At 43.2% G+C, this 8,074-nt stretch overlaps 1 pseudogene; it reads left to right on the forward strand.

The window, feature by feature from the left end:
* Positions 1–4,117: 4,117 nt before the first annotated feature.
* On the forward strand, positions 4,118–7,395 carry LOC131415059 (actin-related protein 3C-like; annotated as a pseudogene).
* Positions 7,396–8,074: the final 679 nt, after the last annotated feature.

Below are 8,074 nucleotides of genomic sequence, written 5' to 3' on the forward strand. Positions count from 1 at the left end.
CTTTTAAAGCAGTGATGGCTTAAGTAGTCCGTCATATAAATTCCTCAGTGATAACTTACTGAATATTGTATTCAAAATATCAATAATCACATTGGCAAATGAAAATTACTTTCATTAAACAAGTATACCTTTCAGCTGTCTAGAAGGCAAACCATATCGCAAAGAACAGAACAATGAAGACAGCAATGGGTCAGGAAAGATATATCAAACCCCTCTCTACCTGTGTGGATAGTCAAGCTGAATAAGACAACACACTAGAGAAAGAGCCTATAGAGAAGGCTGAGGGAGGAACTTGTTGCTCCTTAGCTACCCTTGTTGAAGGACATTATTCTAGTGGTTCCAAACCATCCAACAAGCTTCTCTGTTATTCACCCATCAATTTCCCAAAGAGGTTGGCTGGAGGTGACAAGAAGGGAATGACATCAACAAAGACCGCCAAAGAGACAGCTAAGCAGCTCAGTCTTGGCAGTTTTGCACCTGGGGCAAGGCTGTTCCAGAGGCGAGGTTGGCTAGAAAGATGCAACTAGCTGCTCATAGGGACAAGCTAGTAAGTGGTAAATTATTACTAACCTTATTGTTATTGAATAATAAGCCTTGGCTAAAAAATAGCTAAGACACCCATTAACATGGCAATCATTTAAAAAAAAAAAACAGAAAATAACAAGTGTTGGCAGGAATGTGGAGAAATTGGAATCCTTGTGCATTGCTGGTGGGAATGTATAATGGTGTAGCCACTATGGAAAACAGTATGGTGGTTCCTCAAAAAGTTAAATATAGTATTACCATATGATCCAGCAATTTCACTTCTGGGTACATACCCAGAAGAACTGAAAACAAGGACTCAGGTACTTATACACCAACATTCACAGCAGCATGTTCACAATAGCCAAAACATGGAAACAACAATGTTGATGGACATTTGGGTTGATGAATGGATAAACAAAATGTGGTATGTACCCACAACGGAATTAACTCTTGAAAAGGAATGAAATGCTGATATATACTACAACATGGATGAATCCTGCAAACATTACGCTAAATGAAATAAGCCAGACACAAAAGGACAAATATTGTATGATTCCACTTACATGAGGTACCTAGAGTAGGCAAATTCGTGGAGACAAAAAGTAGAATGGAAGTTACCAGGGGCTCAGGGAGGAGGGATGTGGAGTTAGTGTTTAATGGGTACAGAGTTTCTGTCCAGGATGATGAAAAAGTTCTGGAAATGGATAGTGATGATGGTTGCACAACAGTGTGAATGTACTTAATGCCACCGAATTGTGCACTTAAAAATGGTTAAAATGGTGGGGCCGGCCCGGTGGCGCAAGCGGTTAAGTGCGCGCGCTCCGCTGCGGCGGCCTGGGGTTCGCTGGTTCGGATCCCGGGCGCGCACCGACGCACTGCTTGGTAAGCCATGCTGTGGCGGCGTCCCATATAAAGTGGAGGAAGATAGGCACCGATGTTAGCCCAGGGCCGTCTTCCTCAGCAAAAAAAGAGGAGGATTGGCGGATGTTAGCTCAGGGCTGATCTCCTCACAAAAAAAAAAAAAAAAAAAAAAAAAAATGGTTAAAATGGTAAATTTTATGCTATATATATTTTACAACCATAAAGAAATAGAAAAAATTAATTCATTAAGTACTTAAAGAACTCAATTAAAAACTTTCCTTTTTTGTTATTCTCCATAAATTAAACATGGACAATTGTCAAAAAAAAAAAAAAGCTAAGAACAGAAAGTGGATCGTAGAAGATGGGCACATGTACTTGGAACCACTTTTTTTGTTTTCTTTGTTCTGTTTGATTATTGCCTGAGCTGACATGAAGGGTCAGACTCACACAAATCAAGATCTTACCCAGCATCAAGCTTTCATAATGATGTAAAAGATGCAGGTAACCCGAGCAGTCAAAGCCGAGAGAAGATGCCCCCCAGATCCTTTCTTCTCACAATAAGCACATGCTCTCCGGCCCAGAGTGATAAACAAGCTCCCCAGTGGGGGATTTACGGGGTTACCTCACGTAGTAAGGGAACGTTTCGTTTACGAAACTTCTGTTTTATACCCCAGCTTTCATGTCAGTTTCCAAGGACATCTTGCTAAAAGCATTCCCTAGAGAAAACCCTCCCGCCAGCATATGTCATTAGCGTATTTACCTGGAGGTCTAAAATCACATTGCCTAGGAGACCACACAGGGTCACCTGCCTTCTTCCCCACATCCCACGTGGAACATCTCCTGGTAGTCGGGGGAAAACTGGGTCACAGGCCAGCTGCTTTACTCCTTCCTCGTCCTCACTAATTATTCTGATTGCACAAGAGAACTAATATATATGTACTCATCTTCAGAAATAATCATTTAATCTACAAACCTGGTATGATATTTCCATGGAAGTTTTCTACTGCTAGAGCTTGATGTCCAGACCTCTGTATTAGGAAGAGTCTCCACACAAGCACAACAAAATATCACTTGGTGATGGAGAGGAGGAAAAGCTGGAGTCTCTAAATCCTCATTTAGCTCAACAAGTTCTCAGATTCAGTGATTCAGATGTGAGGAGCTATAGCCAATGAGAACCTAAAGTAGGAGGGAAATTGCTTTCCCATCGGTCACGTTTCAGGCCAAAAGGCATCAAATGGATCAAGGTGTCATTGCCTCGCTTCAGAGGGCTCTCCGGGTCTGCCTAGCTTGCTCCATCTTTCCCGTTCTCCATTGCTAACTTTTCATGTCAGAGTTCTTGCTCTCCACCAACTCGCTTGGACTGCAGGATTCAGACATTTCTATGCATCCCAACTCAACCTCGCCTTTAACAAGAACATAAATTTCTCTTTGCTCCAAATCCTTGGTTGGGCCTCAGCCCATTCCATCCAGGTCCCGCCTCTCAAGACCTGAGGCTGGGTCAGAGGGACGGGTCTCCCACAAATCCGGGAGGAAAAGCTAGACAAAACTCCCAAAGCCTCAGGACTGGTGGCGGCAGCAGCCACCCCACCTGACCACCGTGCTGAAGACCTGGCCCTTGCACCATCACCCGCCCTCGGGACAGGGTTTCCCCTGCTCTGTTCCTCCTAGTGAAGCGACTCCTTTGCAAATGTGGGCGAAAGAGCAGTAGCAGTGAGATGCCTGGGCCCTGGTGCCTTAAATTCTCCTCCAAGTTCCCTGATGATGGTGGTGAGTCTGGACTCTACCATCACTACCTAAAATTCTGAGATTAACAGAGGTGCCAGGGGGCCACGGAATGGAACCAAAGCTGATGCCTCAGTCGTGAGTGTACAGTGTCCCTAATTAATCCCACCTAGCCTCATACGATTATCTAAGCAGACGTGCCTTTGGCATTATCTGAATCACAGATGTAGCTCCGGCCTCTGCTGGTAGCTACGAGCCCTTGCTTCAAATCTCTCAGCAATGCAAGCAAAAGGAGTCGTTTGCTTCTTGTAGACAATTGCCCTGGACAGGAGACAGCTGCTGGGTGAAATACAACCAGAAACACAATCAATAAGCACCAAAAAAAATACGTGCTGTAAATAGTGCCAAATGCAATTTCCAAAACCTCGGAAATCATGGCAGTTTAGACACAAATGGCACATCACAGCTTACAAAGTATTTTCAGCAATTTTCCCATTTGAAAGGAAAATAGGGAGTAAATGTTACAACAACTGCAAACTAAAAACAGCAGAAGAAGACATAATCCTGGTGGTATAGGCTTTTCAGAAACTCATAATGCTGGATAATTTACACATAGGAATAAAACGGTTTGGTTTAAGCCACAGAATGTGTTTTCAAGAGCTGTTAAGTGGCTATCCGACCCGTCCTTTATAACCTTTACATTTCAGGCTCTGAAGAATGCAAAATAGGATTTTTCACCTCATTTATATGTGTCAGAGAAGAGCAAGAAAACATTTCCATGAAACTTACTGTGGCAGACCATCTGCTTAACTGCAGTAATGTGTTTGATGTGGACTCTGGACACAAAGAAAACCCCGAAAGTTGGAAATGCAAACCGATGCTTCTGCCAAAGCCACCAGCGGCTGGTGCCCACAACCTGCCTAGCCTGAGCGCTCGTCTCTTAGTGGTGGGTTCCTATATGTGTGCGCCACCAGAGTTCTCAGCGTGGGCGGCCTGTGGAATGTTCGGAATGGACGGCCAGCCTTGCCTACAGACACTTAGGCAAACACTTCAGATGCTATTCCTGCAGTTTGATTGTGGGGCGGTACCTGGTTTATTCTCCCCAGCATCAAATCACATGCTAAGGATGCTACGAGATCCTGGTTACTGTCAGCACGACCCCTTTATGAGCAAGGAGAACTGCCAAAACGTAACACATATCCTTCAGAGCCAGGGTGACAAAGGAATCATTCCTTGACACTTCTTTAAAAAGGAAAAGGAAAGGAGAAACACAGATTCTATCCTTGTGTAAGCCCAGAGATAGCTTCTCTTTTCTGCTCAGTTTCATCCTCTGTCTGGAGTTCTAACGTATGTCAAATCACTTTGCACAGTGTTTCTCAAAATTTTGAATATCAATAAGAATTTCAAGGTAAAAACAGTCTATTATTGAAAAAGAATTTTTCCGCATTATGAAAATGATGACTCAAATGCATACCAAGCCGTCATCACTTCAACGTGGAAAATGTAAACACCCTTGGAAGAGTGACACAGTAAAGTCTTTGACATTATTACACTTAGTATGAAGGAAAGATGTGAGAACTGATTCTAACTGGGAAGAAGATAGAATTAAGACTCTAACTCTCACCCAGAAAGAACAGGAGAATAAATAAGAAGATAAACAACTTTTACATCAATTTTATGTGCGCCCCTGTTAACAAGACAATGGTGCATCGTCCCATTGTGGTTGGTGGTGAGGCTCATCTGGGGTCAGGCATTTCTGGTGCTCGTAACTTCGTCTTTGAAACAGTGGACTCATTCAACATTTATTGAGCTTCTACAAGCCTCTGCTGTGTGCCAGGCACTGTTCTAGACGCTGGAGATACAGCAGCAAACAAAATGACAAAGCCTGATTTCATGGAGCTTTTAGTGCACTATAACTTTAATATAATCAAAATAAAATATTGTGGCTACGTTGATATCTGAATTTACAAAGTCATCCTGCATGCACCTACAGCTTGATACAAATATTTAGTACCTAGCTGTGATCTTTATTTTGGTCACCAGCCCTCCTTCCTAGGGATCGAGCCAAGATGACAAAGGCAGTGTCTTCCATGAACAATGTCAGATGTGAGCTGATTCCTATGCCTGTTTTGGCCTCTTCTCTTCCGTCTGGCTCTGTATCGGACCGTGTCGTCACTGCACCGATCCCCACTACCCTGCTCCGCAGAGACATCCCACCACTGAGGAGCTGCCCCAACAACAGGCCAGTTGCAGGGACCCACTGCTGCCTCTGATCTGCTCGGTGTCCTCAAAGACTTTCTCTCTTACCCCATTTCATCACATGACCTCTTGGACATGCAGGATCTTAAACACATTTAGCAATGCAGAACTACCTTCTTGAGTTCAAATCTATCTTGGTTGTGAGTGAAAAACAACAATGCCTGCCCTTTTAGGGAGTGAGACTACTAACTCTGCAAGCCATTCCCTGATATTTAGAGGTAGAAACTAGTTTCTGGAACATTGCAAAGTGATTCCTCTAACTCAAATATCCATTCTCAACCCATCTCCTGCAAAGCTTCTTAAAAGTACAAATGCCGCCTTTGGAGATCCTGTTTCAGTAGGCCACAGGGGAGACCCAGAAAGCTGTTTCTTTGCTTTTTTCTACCACATGGATCATTCAGACGTGCATCTGGGTTTGAGAGCATTGCCCAGGGAGCTCATTGGTGAAAATACACTTCTTGCAGTGACCTCTCACAACCCAACTCCCGCAGTGCACCTGACCCCCAACTTCTCCCCGCTTCCTCCAAGTACGTCACCTTCTACCAGTGGATCCAACCCGAACATCCAATTGGTGACCACACTGAGCTGCATCAGTCGTGATCTCACCCATCTCCATCCTTTTCATTTTCCTAAGGGATCTTAGCCTTGGCACTGTCTCTATTTGGCTCTTTTCGTGTTTGATTTCTAATCTACCTATATTAGACTCTTTTCAAACTTAAAGGTGACACTGTTTTCTAGCTTGACTTTTAGGTCTTTTAAAATAAGCAATGAGGCAAATAATACCCTAGAAATTAAAATTTTATCCTGCTGCCCCTATAATCTCCATTCTAAACAATTATACAGAATACTCTGGGTGTGAGCCAGCCTGGGTCTGACTGCAGCATGGGCTCCTAGGGCCATCTTGAGAAAGGCAGTGTGAGAGGAGAAAGTTGTAGGAGAGTGCAGTCTGGCCCTGAAGGATTAGATAGCCCCTACGCCCTGCCATCAACCTCAGAACCAAGCCAGCACAGACCAGGCGGCAGCAGGAGCAGGAGAGAAGAAGATGGCAGGACAGCCACCAGCTTGTGTGGTGGACTGTGGCCCTGAATGTGCAAAATGGGACACACTGCAAACACAGCACAGCTTGTTATCCCTTTATGTATTGCTATCAAGGAGTCAGCAGAAGTGGGCCATCAAGAGCCAAAGAGGGTGATGAGAATGTCGATGTCCTAGATGAAGTCATAGAAAAACCACATGTACCATCAAGTGGCTGCTCACCATGGTGTAGTCGAAGACTGTCACTTGATGGAAAGGTCTACAAAGCAAATGTTCCTTAGAATTCTAAAGAATTCTAAAGAAAGTATTTCTTTAAATACTTAAGGTAGAACCTGAAGGTCATTACTTTGTTTTGATGAAACCTCCACTAAATACTCCAGAAAACAGAACACACTGCTGAAATACTGTTGAGTTCTTCAATACCCCAGGCTTGTACATAGCCTTGTGGGCTGTTCTTGAGCTAACAGCATCCTGAGCATCCAAACAGGTAGGAAGGCTGAGAGTGACTGTACGGTACCAGACGGTGAAGATGGTGTCACTCCTGTCCATCCCGTGGCTGAAGAACACGTGACTGGCAGCTGAGGTAAGCACCTCCAATCACAGGGCGAGCTGTAACATATTTCGTTCAGCAGCTGCTAAGAGGCCGTGAAGCAGGAATTCCTCCAGAGCAATCCCTGGAAACAGCCATGGAAGTAAAGAAGAGCTATAGTTGTGTCTGCCCAGATTTAGCAAAAGAATTTAACAACTATGACACAGATGGGCCAAGTGGATTAAACAGTATACTGGAATCAAGGCAATCTCAAAGTAAGAATTTTCCACTGACGTTGGTTATGACAGATCCTTGGGACCTTTCTTCATCCAGAATTTGCTAATCTAGACTTCACAGAACCCACCTAAGAAATAGTAGATGAAGTAATTCAGAATTAGCTTATTGATGTCAGAGCTCTCTCTAGGAGAATATTGACCCTCACTGAACTGGATGTGCCGGAGTGACACTGGAGTGTCACTTTTATATTTTGAAGGAAAAAAGTAACCAAGTAAAAGATAAATTTCAAAAGGTAGCCTCATACACAACAAAGTGAATGTATTTAATGCCACTGTACTACACACTTAAAAATGGTTAAAATGGTAAATTTTATGCTATGTGTATGGTACCACGATAAAAGAAATAAATTTAAAAAATTTTTAAAAGTAGCCTCACGACACTTGCCATTATTCATTCAAGGAACAAGAGACTTCAGTAATTATGGATTGCTACCATCTCTCTAAAAGAAAATTGATTTTTGTTGCAAGTGCTTTTAGAACTAAGAAGCTAGTATATTGAATCAAGTCTAATAACTTGCATTCTTTTTCTCACTAAAAAAAAAAAATTTAAAGTAAAGGCAAGACTGTTGAACCAGTTTTTAAAAAAAAAAAAGCAATGCTCACAACATTCAGGTATTACCACACCGGTTTCAGCCTCTGCTTATCGAGATTTCTTCCTGGTTCACATGTCTAGCCAGATGCCTCTGACCTGACATGTGAGAGGCAGACACAGGGCCGTCCCATGTGTGCAAACAGTTGTCTGCTTTTAGGGAGACGTTCTGATTTCTCTCATAATATCTCCTATGGCGGAAATGACTGGCAGCACGGAAGCCTAAGCAAATCTCTATTAGCTGATTGGGGTGGTTGT

Source organism: Diceros bicornis, chromosome 15 (genome assembly GCF_020826845.1).
Source record: "Diceros bicornis minor isolate mBicDic1 chromosome 15, mDicBic1.mat.cur, whole genome shotgun sequence".
Taxonomy (NCBI): Eukaryota; Metazoa; Chordata; class Mammalia; order Perissodactyla; family Rhinocerotidae; genus Diceros; species Diceros bicornis.